This window comes from Mustela nivalis (assembly GCF_964662115.1).
Source record: "Mustela nivalis genome assembly, chromosome: 4".
In the NCBI taxonomy this organism is placed as follows: Eukaryota; Metazoa; Chordata; class Mammalia; order Carnivora; family Mustelidae; genus Mustela; species Mustela nivalis.
The window spans coordinates 6,185,105-6,206,639 of NC_139023.1; the positions used below are offsets into that span (position 1 = coordinate 6,185,105).

General features: G+C 46.0%; 1 protein-coding gene and 1 long non-coding RNA gene across 4 annotated transcripts in view; one reads left to right on the plus strand and one right to left on the minus strand.

Annotated features, from left to right (window-relative positions):
* SHROOM3 (shroom family member 3) overlaps window positions 1–21,535 on the minus strand; it is a 186,315-nt gene that overhangs the window by 130,029 nt on the left and 34,751 nt on the right. The gene's annotated exons all lie outside the window — the stretch shown is intronic.
* Window positions 7,745–10,035, plus strand: LOC309862772. Of its 2 annotated transcripts, none has more exons than XR_014310705.1 (2): window positions 7,745–8,466; window positions 9,240–10,035. It is a non-coding gene; the product is annotated as an uncharacterized lncRNA (long non-coding RNA). The 2 variants fall into 2 exon arrangements; XR_014310706.1 differs by having other exon boundaries at window positions 7,745–8,401.

A 21,535-nucleotide genomic window follows, 5' to 3' on the forward strand; every position in this document is an offset into this window, starting at 1 on the left:
AAAACCGGACCTATATTTTCCATGCATCTGAGATCAGCATCTCATCTAAGGAGAAGGAAAGGACGGGGAAGAGAAAATAAAGCTTTGCTCAAACCACTGTATAAACAAAAAACCTCCAAGGGTCAACGTTTCAAGTTTGCTTTGGGACAAACCCGGTGGCTTGGGGATTCGGAAAGCATATAAACGGGTTCTTAGGAGAAATCCTTCTTCATACTGTTTGTGTTTTGTCTTCTCCAGTATTAGGTCAACTCAGCTTGTCTGGAGTGACCTTTCAGGAGCAGCAGTAACGTCCTCAGACAACTTCACCCTCAACGGGCCCCGAGCCCGAGCCCGCCCTGGCGCTTGGTCCCTTCCCAGTGCCAGGGTTGGCCAACTGGGAGGCTCTCAGCAGCGCTGAGACTCTGCCCTTGACTGATAGAGCTTTCTTCTTGTTTTTGCTGCTGCTGTTGTTGTTTTTTAAAGATTTTATTTATTTATTTGGTAGGCAGAGAGGCAGGCAGAGAGAGGAGGAAGCAGGCTCCCCATGGAGCAGAGAGCCCGATGCGGGGCTCGATCCCAGGACCCTGAGATCATGACCTGAGCCGAAGTAGAGGCTTAACCCACTGAGCCACCCAGGAGCCCCTTTCTTTTTGTTTTTTTTTTTTTTTGTTGTTTTTTTTTTTTTTTTTAAAGATTTTATTTATTTATTTGACAGAGAGAGATCACAAACAGGCAGAGAGGCAGGCAGAGAGAGAGGAGGAAGCAGGCTCCCCGCTGAGCAGAGAGCCCGACGCGGGGCTCGATCCCAGGACCCTGGGATCATGACCCGAGCCGAAGGCAGCGGCTTAACCCACTGAGCCACCCAGGCGCCCCCCCTTTCTTTTTGTTTTTAAAAAATATTTGGCAGTAAGAGGCTCTTAGAGGTGGACATAGGAAAAAAAAAAAAAAAAAAGGAGGAATCCACTAATCCCACTGAACCCTACTGACATCAGGCTCATTTTCCAAACCTTTTCAATCTCAGGGGGCTGCTTCCTCTAGATCGCCTCATGCTGCCCGTGAGGGGCCGCTCTCTGGGGAACCGACTTACGCGGCCGGAGGGCGCACCCAGGGATCGCACCCTTCATTCTTTCTTCTGCTTCCGGGGATCGAAGTGAATGTTGGATGATGTTGAAGATTCAGCAGGGAGTTGGGCGATGCCTCCAGGCTACCATGAAAGACAGTGGTGGGGTCCCTCAGCCTGGCGACCTGCACCCGCCTCCTGCTACTGCTTCTGCAGCCGGACATCTCCAAGATGTCCCTGCCCTGTCGGCCCCTGTCTCCTTCTCCATGGACCTTCATAAAGCCCCACAGGTAGGCTCTGGTTGTCCAAACTGCTCCCTCTCCATGGCCAAATCTGGCGGGCTCTTCTCAGCGTCCAGCCCACCCCTCTTCAGCGTCGGCCCTGCTGACCAACCCCTGCCCTTATAACTTTCCCCCGTGGCTTCCAGAACAGTGTGTCCTTATTATTCCTCCCCATGTCCCTTTGCTCTAACTTTTTTCTTGCTCTAAGTACCAACTACAAGGCTCTTCTCTCTGCTGCTTCTGCTTTCTTCCTCAGGGAGCTCATCTTTTTTGTTTTTTAAGATTTTATTTATTTATTTGAGGAGAGAGACAAAGAACAAGAGAGAGCCCAAGCCCAGGGTTGGGAGTAGGCAGAAGGAGAAGCAGACTTCGCACTGAGCAGGAGCCCGATGTGGGACTCAATCCCAGCACCCTGGAATCATGACCTGATCTGAAGGCAGACGCTTAACCGCCTGAGCCACCCAGGTGCCTGGGATCTCATCGTTAACGGTCCCCTCCACGGAGATGATTCCCAAATTACAGCATTGCTCCAGCTTTGTTGTTTATTTCTAACTGGCCATCGGACACCTTCATGAGCAGAGGCGGAGACCAGTCCAAGATCAAGAGCCTCATCTTTTCATCTTCGTGTTCATGACAACTTGCTGTGCTTTCTGTTATCTCATTCTTAAATTCAGCTCGGATTATACTAATATGAAGACAAATTTGAGGATTCTATCATACAATAAATATGTGTACAAATAAATACACTACATGCAAAATATACTGTGTGTATCCAAACATATATGTGTTGATTAGTTTCAAATTGTCATTCTGACAGTTCATATTTTAATGTTAAAAAATTAGCTTTCTACAGAACTATCCAGGTATCTTAGATTTAGCTCTCATACTTGAGCTAAGAATCTATGTGTTAATTCTTGGTCAAAAAGATAAAATTAGTATGGACCAATTCCTGTAACTCCTAATATACCATCAACCTGAAACTACATCTTAGAGAATTAAATTCTTTGATAATTAACAAGCAAAATACCCTTAAATGGCTAAATACATTTCTGTCATGCAATGAAATAATCACACATGTTAGCTCTGGTCTATAAGGCTGAAGTCTCAAATATCCAGCCGTGTTCCTGTTACCAAAAACTTCCTTTAACTCTTTCATCAGATATATCATCATTTTGGGATGCCTGGGTGGCTCAGTTGGTTAGGAGTCTGCCTTCGGCTCAGGTCTTGATCTTGGGGTCTTGGGATCAAGTCCCGCATCGGGCTCCCTGCTCAGTGGGGAGCCTGCTTTTCCCTCTCCTTCTGCTGCTTGCTTGCTCTCTCTGTCAACTAATAAATTAAAAAAAAAAAATCTTTTAAAAATATTTTTTCGTTCTGACATAGAGTCTCTATAACATCAGACAGGAAGACAGTCAGTTAAGATACATACCTTTCAAACGCCAACATGGGCTATTGTTTGAACTAAATAAATTCTTTGGGAAAAAAGTAGAATTTAGTCCATCAGGTCAGCTCCGTAAGCACAACGTATCATTCTGTTTCGTAACAGCGTCAGCAGCCACAGCTGGCGGTGTTAATCTCCTACTGTGTGCCATTCTCAGCTCCAGATGTTTTATTTGCCCTCAGTCTTCTAACCTCTCCCCACAAACCCTGTGAGGCAAGTACTACTGTTAACTCCATTTCACAGACAATGAAACCGAGGCACTGAAAAGTCAAGTGATTTGCTCACAGTCTAGTCTAAGAGCTAGGACTTGACCACAGGCAGTCTGGCTCTGGGGTCAGCGCTTTTAACCACCAATTGTATTTATTTTGGATAAAACACAAACCACTCTGATTCAGCTTTCAAGTGTGAATTAAGTTGATTTTTTTTAAAAAGATTTTTATTTATTTGTTTGAGAGAGAGAGAGAGAGAGAGAGCGCGCATGAGAAGAGGGAGGGTCGGAGGGAGAAGCAGACTCCCCGCCAAGTAGGGAGCCTGATGGGGGACTCGATCCCAGGACTCCAGGATCATGACCTGACCTAAAGGCAGTCGCTTAACCAACTGAGCTACCCAGGCGCCCTATTTTTTAACTTTTTAAAGTAGGCTCCACGCCCAGCATGGAGCCCAACGCGGGGCTTGAACTCACAACCCTGAGGTCAAGACAAGCTGAGATCAAGAGTTGGATGCCTAACCTACAGAGCCACGCAGGCACCTCTAAGTTGATTTTTAAATACACATTAGCTTCACTTTGACTTCTGGGACTTCTTCCCATTTCATATTGCTTACATAACTCTCTTACCCTCACCACCAGCTGTATGCTAATTCCTGCACTGGGGAAACTCAAATGGTAGACACTGGAGCTAGAGCATTGTTCTTAAAACTGGATTTATGACCCAGGAATCAGGAAATACAGGAGGTTTAATCTTTTCAGAATTCCAAACCAGATTATCAGAATCATAGTATCTCCAGGTAGCTAAGAATGGGCCCTTCCTCTTACCTGGGCCCCACAGGACACCTGAATGTCTTTTAGAATATCCACCACCAGACCACTGTTCAATCCTGGCCTGAGGTCTCTTCTATTTTCTAGTTGTTGTTGCTGTTGTTGTTGTTTTTAATATTTTATTTATTTATTTTTTTGGCACAGAGAGGTACAGCAAGAGAGGGACCACAAGCAGGGAGAGTGGGAGAGGGAGAAGCAGGCTTCCCACCGAGCAGGGAGCCTGATGCGGGGCTCGATCCCAGGACCCCAAAACCATGATCTGAGCCACAAGGCAGACACTTAACTGACTGAGCCCCCAAGGCGCCAGCCTCTTCTATTTTCAAGCAGCTCTCATTGCTAGAATACTCTTCCTCATATCCAACCTGACTTCTCCCTCCCTTTAGCTTCAGCCCACTGGTTCTAATCCTAATTCTGCCCTCTGGAGCCTAGCTCTGCTTCCACATCTTTGACATAAAGGAAGACACAACCCACCCGAGTCTTCTCATCCCTAAAACCCACACGCCCAGATCTGACGACCCCAAAGCTGGAGATCAGTGTGGGGGCCACACAGCGAAGACTTTCTCTACCTCGCTTGACGCACCCTCGCACCGGACACACGGATTTGAAACTGAGGGACCAGACTGTTCTTGATCCCACCACCCATTCCAAACTCCAAATGCTGCCTAATTCGGGAATGCTCCACATCCCACTGGGACGAGAATTCTCCGAAGGAGAAGCACTTTCCGTCTTCGGGGACTTGGCCCTTGGCACCTTCCCTCGCTGAGTGAGAAGCACAGCACAGGCCCCTCTCCCATCACGGCTTCACACGCCTCCGTCCATGAGTTCGTGCTCAGTCACCTCTAAAGCTCGGACCCGTAAAACAGCCGCGAAGCCACAGGATGACGATTTCCTTTCAACTTCAAACAGGATTTGTGAACACGGTGATGAATGAGGAGAGGCACCAGGGCTGCATTCCTCCCACGGGTCCCCGTAAATGAAAACATGCCGTGTTGTAGCATCAGTTGGCTTAAATCGTTGGGTTCCAGGCAGGACAGCACGTCCCCAGCACTCCCGTCAGGCCCCTTGGCCGTCTGACCCTCTCAGGGCATGTGGCACTCGAAATTACAGAGAACTCATCAATCTCTGTGTCCCATGAGACTAAAAAGCCCTGATGTCTAATCTGCAAACTATGCTCTTGGTGGAAGGTGGCACTTGTCGTGCAGACTAAGTAATGGGACTTTTTCAAGAAAGAGACACGGAATTTGAAGTTTTTCACACCAAAATTTTTCAAATGTGCTTGACCTTCCGTGGTTCTGTGTTCCTGCTCTTTTCTTGCCTATTTTGTGGACTCACTCCCCACACTCTCATTCTCAACCAGCTTCTTCCTTTGCACCCTCATAAGGTCAAGTGATCTCAGAGGACAACCAGGCACTTCTCTGGTGGGTGATGCAGAGCTTAACTCAATCTTTTCTGGAGAAGGAGGAGGGATTGGGAAAGGCCATCTGCAGAGAACCATCTGGATCCACTCACGGTCCCACTCCGTAATGCCCTTACTCAGAAATCAACCGATGCATGAGCTCCCCAACCTGGGACCAGCATCTCCAAGCAGAAACTGGCTCACAGGCTTGTTTCAGTTAGCCTGTCCTGTGTTAGTCCACACAGCACTTTCGGTCTGAACATTCAATCATTTGGGATCATTCACATAAAAATCCAGATTTCTGGCAGCCCGGGGACTGCATTCCTTCGTAATAACAATCTTGGAGCTGAGCGTCTGTTGCCCCCTTTAAAGGGGGCATTAGCCTTCCAGTTCGCCCCCGTCCTCACCACTCCCCATTGCGTTCGCGGATAAAAGGGCCATTTATTCTCATTTTGTACCTTGCCCACTTCACTCACTTGTATTTCTTGTCTGTAGCCATCTAAGTTTGCCAGTCGGGTAGATATCCTGTAAAAGACTATTAAATCAATTTTCCTATCCGTGAAATACAGGGCTCGGTCTTCCAGCTCCAGGACTGTATGATTTAGCAGTTTGCTGAGCAAAAGGCATATTGTGCTGTTCTTGGCCCATTTCCTCTGCAGTGAAGAGGGCAACAGCACGGCCAATGACAGCTGGGACCGAGGGGCCGGCTCCTGCTCTAGCCCTCTCTCAGTTATGCCCTTGGTGTGCCCGAACCTAGAGACGACCCTCTTTTCCTTGGCATCAACAGAGAAGCCAAATGGAAGTTGAAGATGAAGTTCAGGTTGGAACGGGTGACGTCCGTCAAAGTCCTATCTGATTTTTCTCACTTCTGTGCCAGCCCACCCATCCGGAGTATGTTCCCAGGACTACCTGGGAGCTCTTTATCAAAGCGAAGGAAGGACAGGCTAATGACACAGATAAGACATTGCCCACGCAACACAGCTACATAACTCCTTGCAAAATAACAACTCCGCTAAAATACTAATAGAGGACGGTAAATACTCTGTGTGAGCTATGCACATACATTTGTAAAATTTGACAGCATAAAATAACACCTTGCCTTGGCAAGGAGTATGGTCAGAGGTTACTCAGCGAGTTCAGGAACTCATAGATTCAACCTTCTTACAACTGCACGCAAATAAGCAAAGGGCTGACCTGTCAGGTACGGAGCTCCTTGACCTGAAAACCATGCAAAGGGAGACTGCATGAGCCTCTGAGCGAGACATCATGGAGGAGGTTCCCGCAATGGACACAGCGGTGGTGCGGGGGCCGTGGAAGCGTGAGGAGAACGTTGGACGACCTCTCCTAACAGCCCCTCCAACTTCATATGCTGGAAACTCTCCCTTCTCCTTGTTTTTGTTTTTTCCTACAATGTAGAAGTCCAGTGATCTAATGTTTACAAGAGGCTAGGATGATGGCTACTATATGGATCGGCTGTATCTTGGTTATTCAATAATGTTTGTCTTAAGAAGAACCTAAATTTATGACTTTGTACTTTACGGAATATTTGTGACATGTGACTAAATGTTGTCTGAAATCAATGTCATTATCAAACTAAATTATTTTTCAGTATAGAAAATTTAATAATAATAGTAACTGGTCTAAAATATGAGGACCAGGACACCTGGGTGGCTCAGTGGGTTAAAGCCTCTGCCTTCGGCTCAGGTCATGATCTCAGGTTCCTGGGATAGGGCCCCGCATCGGGCTCTCTGCTCAGCAGGGAGCCTGCTTCCTCCTCTCTCTGCCTGCCTCTCTGCCTGCTTGTGATCTCTGTCAAATAAATAAATAAAATCTTAAAAAAAAAAAAATGAGGACCACTGAAGTTCTGGCAGAAATAAAACATTTTTAAGCCTGACTAAAATCTCTTTAGAGGCTATTTAGTATCTCCCAAGTTGTGCCCTGGGATTTATTCGCAATTACACAGGAAAATTAAAATTAATGGCTAACAGACCATTAGGTTTCCAGGTTTTCAGTATTCTTATGTCATGGGCACTGCTCCCACTCCTATTTTTCTTGTTTGGCTCAACAAACTAGTTCCACGCCTAACATTATTGTCAATTAGCCAGAGATTTCACTAGAAATCCTGCCTCCGGAGACCCAAGAGGTATGAGTGGCTGCATAGCTTAACATTTTCCTGCTTGTGTCTGATAAACTACTCGTGGCCATTGCCATATCTGGAAGAAAAGCGTACCTCCAAAACAACATGTAGAATTTTCCCAGAGAGGCTGAGAGAGACATGAGGGGTTTATAACAATGTGGGCGGGAGGGTGGGGAAGGCGACTTTTGGATCAAAAAGAAATGAATCTGAGCAAGTTTCTCTTCCAAGAATATTCCAAGAAGTAAAGTGTATCTTTTTCAACATGGGACTGACTCAGCCTGTATTGCACAAACCTACTTCCACAGCAAGTAAACCAGACACCAGACGAAGATGGCTGTGTTCCCTTCAGGGGAACCCTGAGAAGCTCCAGAAGTTGGAACCAGCAGAGGGTGTACCCCTAGAGAAGTCATCCCTCATCAGGCTGAGCGAGAGGCTGGGCACGTTCCCTCTATCTGGTGTAGGGTTCCTGGTATGCTGTGCACACTGAGTATAAGAGAACCTCCCCCACCCACGTAATGGGAGCTCAAGGGCACCATGACCTTAAGAAGCTCTGATCAAGGGACAGCAAATACAAAAACTGTAAGGAGGTTGCCCTAAGGTACAACCTGAAGGTTTACTGGGTAAAAGCTGGGAGCCTCCATTCTTTGAGAGTGGTACCCAGAATACATCTCCAGGAACAGTACGGCATCAGCTCACCACTTCCTTTTTGCCTAAATTGGTTCACAAGAGGAGCGCTCCACCCCCACCCTTCACTTCTGCCATCACTCTTAAAAAAAAAAAAAAAAAAATCAGCTTTCCCGATAAGAAATAACCAAAACAAGATCGTTTGAATTCCACGGAAACCACTTCATCACGTAGTGTTTGTTACAAAAGGGCGGGGGGTGGGGGGAGAAAAAGAAAGAAAAAAAGAAGCCTTACCACCCTCCAAGTTCAATAACCAAGATAGGCACGCAGACTTTGAAAGACCCAGATGGGACATGGAGTCAGCTGGAACTTGAGAACCGAGGCCAGAAGTGACGAAGAACGTGGCCTTGATGTTCTGGAGATGGCTGGTGGTGGAGGGTGCACAGCAACGTGAGTGTGCGTAATACCATGGGACGGTCCACTTAGAAATGGTTAAAAATTATTATGTACCTTTGGTGAGTGCTGTGAAGTGTGTAAACCTGGCGATTCACAGGCCTATACCCCTGGGGCTAAAAATATATGTTTATAAAAAAATTAAAAATTTCAAAATTTTTTAAAAATTAAAAAAAAATTATTATGTACATGTCGTAGCCTGTCTGAACTGCTGTAACAAAATACCATAGTCTGGGTGGCTTAGAAACAAGAGAAAATTATTTCTCACAGTTCTGGAGCCTGGGCAGTCCAAGATCAAGGCGCCAGCAGATGGTGTCTGGGGAGAGCCCACTTTCTGGTTCCTAGAAAACTGTCTTTTTGCTAGAACCTCACACGGCAGAAGGTTCCAGAGAGCCCTCTGGGGTCTCTTTTGTAAGAGCACTTATCCCATTACGAGAGCTCCAGCCTTATGACCTAACCACCCCCTAAAGACCCCCACCTGCAAATACCATCACACTGGGGATTAGATTTCAAGGTGCGAAGAGTGGGGGGCACATTCGCCATCTAGGGCTGCGTACTTTTCTGCAGGTTTTTTAAATGAGCAGCACTTCCAGCAGGTCCTCCTGTCCCATCCACTGTGGAAGACAGGCTGGTTAAGCTGGTTAAGATGGTTAAACCGCTGAATGTCTTCTCCTCTGAACGAGGACTAGAGAACGCAGGGGAGGAAGCCCCTCCCGCCACCAACCCCCGGAATCCCAGCCCCACCGTCGCTGGGTCTGGACACAGTCCCTCGGTGCGTGCGAGGGGAGAACCCCGACTGCGCTCGGACCGGAGTAACCCCAGGATCCCTCCGCAGGGACGCCAATCTCACGTCATAAGAAAACCCAAGATGACAGATGAAAACAGGGAAAAGTGAGGATGGGTGCGCAGAGGGCACCTCCCTGGAAAAAACACACATGCAAACCAACAAGAACCAGCACAAGAGCGCACGGAGGCATATGGCCGTTCGAAAAGACATGAAGGGGCGGCATAAAACAAAGGAGCACAGCTACACCTGCCCGCCAGCAGGCTGAACCTCCAAATTTCTCATTAATACAGATAACGCTAACCACTTGGCTTTTTCTTTTTTCTTTCATCTTTATTTTTTTTTCATCAATTTTCTCATTCTCAAGGCAGAAATGTCCTCAGAACCAGTTCTCTCTTTTTCAGAAAGTCAAAATTACCAAAAATTTTAATAGCTATGGTCTTGCTAAACAAATAGAACCTTTCCACAAATGCTATGACTTCTCTCAGACTTTCAGGCACATCACTCACTAAGAGCAAGAAAGTAAACATTTTCTGAAATGAGGGTGGTTTTCTTGGGCTGGAAACACAACATGGTGGTTACTAAATGTCCTCGGTTTTTGTTTTGTTTTGTTTTTGTTTTTGTTTTTTTAAAAAGACCGGCACTGGCTTGTTTGCTTTGGTTTGACCGATGATGGTCAAGTGTAGCACTGACATTACATCCTTGTTGCCCTTTGTAAAGGAAAACAACAGGCCATCAATGTTTCTTGAAGAAACGCTTCTCCTTTGCTTGCCTGGGGGACTCTTCAAAGCCCTTTGCCCTTTGCCCTCCAAAAGATAAATACAAATAAAGCAAAATGTGCACCAGGTGGCAAGAACTGCCTGAAACAAGGCTGGTCATCTAAACTCAAGGCTAATAAAATGTTAACAGTTCAGGAGTATCTACTGAAAAAGTAAATTAATGTTGTCTCCGCTGTTAACTTCCGTCAGAATCTCAAATGGCGTGGGTATATAATAACTCTACACTGTCCACTTGGAATGTGCTAGATGGGCACAGAGATACTGCTAACACTGCTCTTGACATCTATTCTGATGCTGAGGGAAGCATTCAAAAGGAAAGAAAAAGTTTACAACATTATTTGGCTTTTCCCATAGTCAAAAAACATAGGGCAGTGATGCTGAAGACAATAATGGTCAGAAACAGATTCTAAAAATGTTCTATGTGGACACTGACATCCTGAGAGCCTGGAAAGAATGATTTCTCAGCTTCACAAGGCTGAATGTATCCTTTAGAAATTAATGTGCGCCCTTCTCCATTCAGCTGTCAGGAAATTAGAAACATAGACAAGCTTTCCGAACTGTAAAGTGGTTAGGGAAGAGGAATTCTTGATAACTGTATATCCCAAATTCACTTAGCAGGATTTTTCAAATACAACTCACTAATTTCTTTCTTTCCTTTTTCAAAGATTTCATTTATTTGAGAGAGAGAGCGAGAGCATACATGTGTGTAAGTGGGGGGAAGAGGCAGAGGGAGAGAGAGATAAGAGGACTCCCTGCGGGGTGCAGAGCCCCATGCGGGGCTCCACCCCAGGACCCTGAGATCTTAACCTGAGCGAAGTCAGATGCTTCACCGACTGAGCCACCCAGGTGCCCCACACCTCACTAATTTTCAAAAATTAGAATATCAAATACACTTTAAATCAAACTATATTGAACATCATTGTTATTTTACTGATGCATCTATAATAGTGATATTATTATCTTAGAAGCCACCATTCATTAAATGCTTGTTGTATATCAAGGGTTCTCAGGCTTGAGCAAGTATCAGAACTACCCAAAGGGCTTGTTAAAACTCAGACTACCGAGCTCCACTCTTGAATTTTTTAACTGTGGTAAAATACCCATGAGATTTTTCCCTTCCACCATTTTTAGCTGTGCACTTCAGTAACGTTAAGTGTCCTCACCGCATCGTGTAACCAATATTCTTCCCCGTGTGTACATTCTATCTCCCACTTTTCCACTGTCTCTGTAAGGTAGCCTACTCTAGGCACCTCATGTAAGCGGAAACACAGAATTTGTCTGCTTGTGACCGCCTTATTTCACTCAGCATGATGTCCTTAAGGTTTATCCACGCTGTAACGTGTGTCAGAATTTCCTTCCTTTTTAAGACCGACTATTTCATCGTCTGGCAAGACCACATGTTGTTCATCGTCTGTCCGCGGATGGACCTTGAGCTACTTCCATCTCTCGGCTGTTATGAACACGCTGCTATGAAAGTGTGTGTACAGCCACCGTGACCTGGGGTCTCTACCCAGCAGGAAAATAGCTAGATCATATAGTAATCCTAGGCTTAATTTTCTGAGAAACCATCACACCGTTCCCCACAGCGTGCAAAGTTTCCAATGTCTCCATATCCTCTCCAAGACCGATTTTTTTTCCCATTAGCCATCTAGTGGGTAGGCGGTAATATTTTATTATAGCTTTGATTTTCATTTCCCTGGTTATTACTGATGTTGAGCATCTTCTCATGTGCCTATTGGACATCTGTGTGACATCTTGGGAGAAACCTCTTTTCAAGTTCTCTGCCATTTCTGTAATCAGGTTGCTTATCATTGAGTTCCGTATGTTTTAGATTAACCCCTTATCAGATATATGACTCACAAATACATTCTCCACCCCTGAGCGTTTTTTTTAAATCTTGGGGCCTGAGAATTTGCATTTCTAACAAGTTCTTCGGAGACCCTAATGGCCCAGGGACCCACTTTGAGAAACTGTTCCACACGGCCGTAACGTGAAGCACTCTACAGATGTCAGCTCAGCTCAGTCTCACATTACCATCCTTGTTTCACGGGACAGGAGATGGTTGCTCAAAGAGGTAAAACTTGCTCAAGGTTCTTCCAGAAAGAAATGGTAAAGCAGGGACTGGCTCCCACCCCATTCGGAGCCGGCACCACGCTACCCCACCTCCGCCAAGGAAAGGACCACAGAGAATAGCCTCAAACGAACAGGTCAATGGACTTGAGACAACAGTAAATGGTCTGCAAGCTCTGTCTCTCTTTCAATCAGTCCCAGCATTTTTGGCCTCCTTTCCTTGGATGTTCCGTTCTGGCTCTATTACGGTGGATCGAGGAAGCAGAGGAATCTGCGTTGAGTCAGCGGGAAAGATGGCGGCAGTGGGAGGCACGCATGGGACACTTGGCTGAAGAACCATAGACCGGACTGACCTGATGAATGAACCCACTCAAGAGTTCCATGCCTAGCTTTAGTAGACCAGGCCAACGCTGTCCTTCCCCTCAACGCTGTCTGTGTGTAAACGGTCCCCTGAGAGCAGGTCCCAGTCAGGAGTGTAGCTGGCCAGCCTAGAGGGGCCTTTCTTTGTAGGCATTGTGAAGGGCACTTCTCAAGACCTTCGCAGCTGGCCCCACCGGGCCTGGCCAGGCCAGCGAGGGTGGACGGATGGCGATGCTCGTGGGCTTTATGACTGGGCACCGCCCAGTGGGCAGCTAGAGCGAGGGCGAGGCTGACAAGGGGAGTCAAGGCCACCGTCGGCGTACACTAACAACGCTGATAACGCTCAGGGTAACTATGGGCTGAAGGGTAAATACGGCCACACATACCCATACAGATATGTATCCATACATACTGGGAGTATATATGGCCTCCTGATGACTCGTTTCCACGGATCACCAAAGGCTGGTGAAAACCTAATATCCATGATGGTTTTAAGTATGGAGGGTCAAAACAATTCAGAGTTTAGTGAATTCATCAGTTTTGGTGTGTACCAGCACATCAGATTAGTGATTCATTCTGATGTAAAGCTGGCCCTTGAAGGCCAGCCTAGCTCTTGTTAGGCATGAGAAGAAAAAAAAAAATTCCCTAGAAACCAAGGCCAACAGTAATCTCGCAGAACCTGGTGCTTTGTGTTGGATTCTGCAGCTGCAAAGCCAAAGCGTAGTGGTTCACGGCACTTAGAAATAGGAGATGTGGAGGTCCCTGGCCGGAGACGTGGGCTTTATTCGTCTTCAGATGTTGACATTCCCCAGAGCCACCACAACAAAAACAGAATTAAGATGCAAAAGGAATTCAGAACCTTCCTTGGCTATCCGGAGCCTGGGAATCTTTTCAAATTTAAATGAGTATCTGTCAAACTAATTAAGAGAAGATGCAATGCTCTCGTTCTGTGCTCATTAGAGAACTTCACCGGTCATAAATTGCTCAGAGAGTGGGAGTGAATAGGTCTCTACCCTCTTGCTTAAGATTCTGGGCCTTGTTTATTTCCACTTAGGCCTGTTCCTCTTCTAGATCCAGAAAGATCACAAGACATGCCTTGGATTAAGTTTGCATTTTATAAAATATTATAAAACAGAAAAACCAGAAATGGAGAAGACTATGATGAGATGTTGCAATGGACGTTTTAGAGTCAACAGCACGAGGGGGAGAGGACGAGGGATCCTTTACCACTGAGTGTAATTTCTTTCTCCCAAGATGTTTTATTCGCAGATTGCAAAGCTCGGACATTTCACAGACGTGGACACAGACTCACACACACACTTGAAAGTTTCCCCATCATTTCTGCAGATTCTGAAATTGATGCTCAGTAAACTGACTGGACAAAATATACACAAATTGAGCAGTCTGGGTCTAGTTTGGTATACTAAGACCACTACTCACGTGACCCTGCAGCCTTTACTGGATTCCTGCCAGCTACCCAGGACAATACTGTGTATGTAATTTAACGTATATGTATGAAATTAACAACCTGGGTAACTCTGCAGGCCGAGCTTTTTACCCTTGTTCTACAGACAGGAAAACAGAGTTGGAGCAGCCATCTTGCATTATCCTGGCCAGCAGCAGAGTCAGAAGAGAGCAGGATATTTAAGAATACTTGTTTGTTTAAAATACATTGTACCACACCTTTAACACAGATTTTTGGAAATTTGAAACGATAAAGAATGATTCTGCATCTAAAATTTTATTATTAGAAAGTTAACCGTAGCTATTAGAATGCCTACCAAATGTCTTTGAAGATACATTCTAGAAAACAAGGATTTTTTTTTTCTAGCTGTTTAAAGCCTATATCTTTTCCTTATTTTTTCTCTTCGCATTGGGATTTATGCCCCTGAAAATATGTTTTCCCATTTTTCAGGAATTCCATTCGGTTTTTCTTATCAGTGTCCCTTAGCTGAAGGGCACAGTGCCCCAAGCACTTGGGCAGCTCTTTATTATTTCTTCTCTGTGCTCTTTATATCTTAAATAGGATCCTGTAATACTTGCTTACGCACAGCAGAGGATGGGTTACATTTGCTCTCTGCAGCATACCAACAGTTTAAAGGGCTATAGAGCACCTAAAGGGATACAGAGTATGAGGCTCTAATACCAGTCAAACTCAAATTTAATTTACGTTTTCCTACCTTTCTTAGGATTTCTGTAATGAGAACTATTCTCTCCCCTAATGGGCAATGAAATGGTGCTTGGAAATTTCTCTTCTGGACTGAATGTCACTGACACATTGTTGTTTTCTGGGTAAATTTCCACTCCTGATCTCTTCGCTCCTGTTTTTCATTGAAACTGCTATCAGAGCCATCATCTCTGCCGCTGCTGAAGTCAGGGGGAAACAGGGTCAGTCTGTCTGCCCATGGAGCTCTCGTCGCGTGTGCCGCCATGCTGATACCCATCCCCATGGGGACGTTACTTTTACAGCTCATGTCTTATAGATGAGTAAATCTTTAGTTCTCTGTATATAAGTAGTTAGTCATTTATTCAAAATTCAGTTTAGAATGAATAGAATTCCCAGATCTCTTACCCTGAGTACAGTACCCCTTTCATCTTACAAAACTCACAACCACTTCTCCCCTGCCCATCCGGCTTGAGGTGTTTATGATTTTGAATGTTTCCCACACTAACAATCACTAACATCACTCCTCAAAAAAAACAGTGATTTCTAACATTTCCAAGGCATTCTCACTTTAACATTTTAACAAGAAAATTCAGACTTTGAAGGACCATTCTGATAAACCACCTTCCTAGACTAACACACAGGCAACTACTGCCAAGATCCTGAGCAGGAGGGATACGCTTAAACAATGTAGCTAAGCTTAAATGTAACCATCTGTTTTCACTTAGGAAACAAAATTGGAACACTGAAGCTATAAAATCATCTCCACCTAGTTGTGCACAGTATTTTGACTCTGTCCTGCTTTAGGGGCAGCAAATATAACAGGTCATCAACTTGACATAATTGCAGCGAGGATATATTTGATCTTAACATTCCTAAGAGCAGCTCTCCAACACTCCCGACCATTGCGCAGGCTAAAAGAGTTAAAAGCATCTCTTCTAAGGCAATCAAAAGCTCAAATTCTAATATATGGCTTCAGTTGCCTCAAGACTGGAATGCATTTGAGCCTTAGGAATCTAAGATGCTGATCTTACTCCCATATTTCATAGGGTGACTGCATAGAAAGCCAGAGGATTTGGTTATAAATGAATAAATCTCAGTCCTGTTAGTTTCAAAGTGTGCACTTTTCAAAGATAACCCTCTCAAGGAGCTCAAGATGATCAAAATTAGGTGTGTTTACACAACATTGGATTCGGGCAGACTGCAGTGGGCCCAACCAACCCTCAGTCTCCTGCTTAGTACAAACACAGAATAATAAAATACAATGCAAAGTGATGGTGACAACAAAAATTACACATACCGAGGACTTTGAGCTAGTTACTTGCATAAGCTCATTAGATCCTGTCAATCACCCTCTGAGGAAAATGCTACTACCCTCATTCTGATGATGACGAAACGGGTGGCCCTGGAAGAGAAGAGGTCTGCTCCAAGTTCCAGAGTCTCAGAAAGAGCCAGGATCCGAATCCCTGCAGCCTGGCTTCCGACTCTCTCCCTTAGCTCTTCTGCCACATTTGGGCAGTGAGTTCCACTGAAGCATCGGAAGATGTAATGACATTCATCACAGTGAAAAGTTATTTGATTTCCGACAGCCTAAGAAGGATTCAGCTTAAAACCTATTTCCTACAAATAGGTTCATTTACTGTCATTAATTTTAATTTGGCTACTATCTACCAATATATGTCCATTAGTAAGCCCCAGACTTGGGTCAGCTTTCAAAGATAAAACAAAAATTTTCCGCAAAGAATAAAATCCACAAAATTGACATATGGCTATGCCAGTCAATTATTATGAATTTATACTTTTTTACAGTTTTCAATAAAGACACCATTAAATGCATAGCCAAATGTGGCTTCATTTTATACCTTGTATGATGTAAATACCCAGAATCTGGGGGAGAAGCCCTTTGTCCACCTTTCCTTTTTGAGATAGTGCCATGAGCTACAGGGCTCCGTCAATTGTCTTTTGCTATTCTTGGAACCACCTGAATCTTTTGCATCAAGAGCAGTACTTAGCACGGAACTGGGCTGAGAGTATTCAAGAAACGGTGTATGAAATAAAGACAACCAGGGAGAACAGAGAAAACAGAAGGAAGGTTCTGTGACTCTCCTGGACGGCTTCACGCGTGGCAAGCGTCTGAAGAGCCACCTTGCCCTTTCCTCAAAGGGGAGCCTTGAACTGGGGAGGCCCTTCCTCGCCTCTCTCTCCTACACCGTCCTTTATGGCCACAAAAGAACTGCGTGTCCACAGGTGATCAACTGACCTGTTTGAAAAGCCAACACTTTGGTCTATCTGGTTGTTGGTTTTTCCCACCCACAATCACCCCAGCAACTGGCCTGATGATTTTTTGGACGGAATCACCTGGCAATAGGAGACTTAGATACGAAGCAGACGCCCAGATTTAGCCCATAAGAGGGTATACCAGTTTTTTCCCCTCTACAAACAGAGGAAAGCAATTTGAATTCTCAAAAAGCAATAGAAAGGCTAATTCCCTGCTGAAAGAACCAAATGCTGCTGCCACCAGCCATTATTTAACTCAGGGTTCTCAACCTTGGCACCACTTGGCCCAGACGATCCTTAGCTAATGGGGACTGTTGTGCTTTGCCGGTTGTGTGGCAACATCCCTGACCTCTGTCCTCTGGGTGCCAGTAGCAACCCCCCCACATCCCGCTGACTTATGACCACCAAAATGTCTTCAGATCTTGTCACCTGTCCCCTGGGAGGTAAAAGCACCTTGATGACAACTACTGATTTAAATTTTTAACTGTCACTGAATTTTCTTCTCTAGCAAACAAGTTATGAATGGCTCATTTTAAGCACTTTGAAATCTCTTTCTCAAATGCATAACGGATCTCAGAGTAGTATGGAAAAAAAGACTTTCCAGGGGCGCCTGGCTGGCTCAGTGGGTTAAGCCCCTGTCTTCAGCTCAGGTCATGATCTCAGGGTCCTGGGATCGAGCCCCACATCGGGCTCTCTGCTCGGCAGGGAGCCTGCTCCCGCCCCCACCCCACCCCACCTGCTTCTCTGTCTACTTGTGATCTCTCTCTCTCTCTCTGTCAAATAAATAAATAAAATATTAAATAAAAAAATACTTTCCACTTTTCTCTGTTTGATTCTCAAACTCTGTTTGATCCTTGTGCCGCTCTGTGAGGATTCAGCGGCAACCAAGAAGAATAATGCTTACACATGTAGTTTGGATCCTGGGCACTTTAATAATAGTAACTCCTGAATTTCCAATACTCCTCTTTCCACAGGAGACTAGTTGTTTGTTTTCAATTCCAGCAACAGCAAAAAAAGCATTTTTAATTAGTGAAAGCATACATGTGGCATTTATACAAATATCATACCTATGGGTGATGAAAACTGGCAGCACCACTAGGGACATTCCAGAGCAATGACCAAAGTTACAGTCACCAAGTGCCTTATCAAGACTGTTTCTTGATAAGAAAGTTAAGCCCATTTTCTTTGGGTGCAACCGGCCACCAAGCCTCCCAGGTAGTTAACAATAAATAGTCTTTGTTGAATTATTAAATGTAATTCCAAGGGTAGCTTCCATGGCCTTCTACATCCCAGGAGAACATCATGGTCATGCAAAAACCAAGAGTACCATAGTTCTATCCTGAACACAATTAGCCCAATATCCCAAGGACCTCAGGAAGGGGCAGGCAGTGTATGTCACCTGCCCTTTGACTCACAGGGCGTCGTGGCGCGCACCTCTTTCTCCTGAGGCCAGTCGGTAAAGAAGGCAACATGATATGGAGTTACCACCTAACAGATGAGGCCCGTGGAGTGACCCAAGTCCGCAAAATCCAACTGTATCTCTTCCTAATGTCCGAAATTAGCATTACAAAAAGGACAACAGCGGGGTACTGGGTGGCTCAGTCAGCTGGGCTTCTGCCTCTGGCTCAGGTCATGGCCCCAGGGTCCTGGGATGGAGCCCTGAGTCAGGGTCCTGGGATGGAGCCCCAGATCATGCTCCTTGCTCAGTGGGAGTCTGCTTCTCCCTCTCCCTCTGACCTCTCCCCTCCCCCTTCAATCTCTCTCTTAAATAAATAAATCTTTAAAAAACAAACAAAAAAACAAGGACTGTAGCAATGACTGCCTCCTCTACGACGACCATGGCCTGCGTGCTCCCTGCCAGGCCTGAAGTCAGGCACTTCCATTCTCTCTCCCTTACCCTTCATAACAGCCCTGTGACATAGGTCACATTTCCCCCATTTTACAGATGAGGCTCATGGAGATGTGTCCTGCCCATCTGTAGATAGACGACAAGGACCTTGGAGTTCAAACCCAGGACCGTTCAACTCTAAAGGCTGAGCTACTCGACCATCTGAGGAAGCAGAGGGAGACAGAAAGATGCTGCTGACGTGTCCACCATCAGGAACAAAAGAAACAAATCCTGCTTTCTCCAGAAGTATGGGAAAAAGTGTGGGATCCTCTGGGTTTCCACCATGTTACTCTTGAAAGCAAGAGAGAAGTGATGAACTAGCTGTCTACGGCTGGGCCTTACCCTGCCCTATCTTGAAGGACTGATTATCCCCAGCAGGAGATCTGGTTGTCCTTGGAAGGGGCAGTAACAACGGCCTTTAATATTAATGGCTCATTTTCTCAAGGGGCATGGCTCAAGTTCAGGGAGTTTTTCCTCTCTCTCAAAAGCTACGATGGAAGCCTTCCTTTTAATCTTTAACCATGATGCTTAAATAAGGAACTTTTTATTGTTATCTCATAGGTAACACCTTACCACACACTATGTCAAAGTTCTTGGGTTTATCAGTCTTTGCTGGGAAGCTCTAACCTTCCACGGTGCTGCCGAAACTGAAAATCGAGGAGTCATCCCAACCTCCTCCCTCTCCCTCATCCAATGAGCCAGGCTGCCATCAAGGCTCCCCATTCCACCTTCTGGACATTGAACCCGCCCCTTCCGTTTCCCCCGCCATAGCCCTAGTGCAGGCCGCCATTATTTCTCACCTGGACCGGCCCTCTCTCACTAGTTCCTTTTCCTCCAGGCTTGCCATCTTTCCAAATGCAGCCAGAATGACCTTTCTCAAACGCAGGTCTGAGTTTTGTCTCTGGTCTGCTTTTTAAATTCTTCCGGAGCTCCCCATCAGCTTCAGGATCCTGCTTAAATTCAAGAACATCCTCACATATGCTCCCCAAAAAAGACCAAACACGTTCGACAGGGCTCTCCCCGGCCCAACGGCATCGTGTGCAAATCGGACGAAGGCCCCTCCTTCTCGGGGTGGATGCGGCTGCTCCAGGGAGCCAAGCTGGGGCTGGACTACAGCCCTGCTCCGAGCCCATCTCTGCCCTCCTCCCAGAAGGTCCCAAGCACACAGTCAGCCTGCAGCCCTGACTTCAGTTCAAGTACCTCTTTGTTTACTTTGTCTAGATTGCCTCTACCCCCAACTCCATCTACCTAACTCCTATCTGTCCTTCCGGAAATCAAGGCGTTTGTCTTCCCGCAGGAGATCTCACCTATTCTATGCTACGAGAACAATTCTAGGTACCATGGAATGCTCGTTACAGAATTTCTTCTCTCTTTCTCCCACGGCGCGCTGCATTCTGTGACAGCGAGGGCCCTGTCTTTCAGACGGTTGTGCCTAGAGAGCCTCGCACAGCGCCTGGGAGAGTGCAGACCAACAGCGGCTGCGCGTGAAATGAGTGATGTCTCCTCCTCCTGACTTCTTAGTCTGGTCACCGGGTAAGACCCCCAGCAATTTGGAGATTAGGCCGGGGGGGTCTGCTTTCTCAGGTTACATAATCCCTTCTCAAAGAACAAGGAGCCAGACCTCATTTAGCAATTATTCCATTGGCCTGTGATTAAGAAGAACAAACATCTTGGATTTCAACTTCCCGTCCACTCCTGACAAGTTCACCAGTACACCTGTCGGTGACCGCTTTGTCCTTCCCGGGACCTGCTGCCTGCTGGAGTCTGCCCCTCCCCCTCCCAGACTTGTTCTCCTTAACATTTGCCAGATTGGGGGGGGGGGCGGGGTGCATGGGAATTGGTGGTGTTCTTTATCTTCACAAACGTTTGGACATTCTCATTATAAAAAAATAAAAATTAATATTTTTAAAAAATACTCATCCACACTCCCTGAACCACAGGCTCAACTTCATCGATTTCTGCCATCCAAGGGGAACTTCTTCATGAGTCCTACTTGGTTCTCCCGACTGGCCTGCCCGATGGCCACACTGATTTCATGTAGGACCTCCCTCAGCTCTCCTAGCCCCTTCCTCCTCGAATCTCTCACTATTTCCTTCCTGACAGGAATCAAGAATTCTCTCTCTTCTCCTACTTAAGTGAGGCCCAAGGGAGTCGAGCCACCAGACTCTACCTCCCTGTCAAAGGCACTTGTGTATCCGAAACCTAACCGTTTTACTTATAAAAAATGTTCTTTTCGATTGGGTTCAGAGCCATTTTAGGAAGGACTGGGCAGGACGAGCACGTGTTTTTACCGGAGGCCGATGGCATTGCCTCCTTGCTCACAACTGTTCTAGGAAAACAGGCCCCAACCAAGCCCCTGCCAAAGGGAAGAGGCTGGGCCAGCCTGTCCCTCGCTCTCAGGCTGTCACCTGTGCGACTTGGAACTGGAGCCCAGAGGCTGAGTTCACAGGTGAAGGAAGTCGCAGAGCTATGAGGACACCCGCAGCAGAACCCGGCGACAGCTCCGTCCGTGGTGAGCCGGGGCCACACAAATCCGACGGGGGAGGACCGAAACCCAGAAGTTTGGGGCCACATCTCAGACAGCAAAATTTTGTTCCTGTCACTGAAAATTATGCAAGTGACATTGAGCCTGTATAGAAATTTAAGCAAAAATGGGATTTTCTTGGAAAGGGCATGAATGGAGATGGCCCCGGAAGTTAGAAAATACTGTCAGGCTCTCCTGCACCTCCTCATGCACCATCTCTTTGGGGGTGTGGCTGTGTGCGCGTTTCTCCCACTGATTGAGACAGAGATAGAGATAGAGATAGAG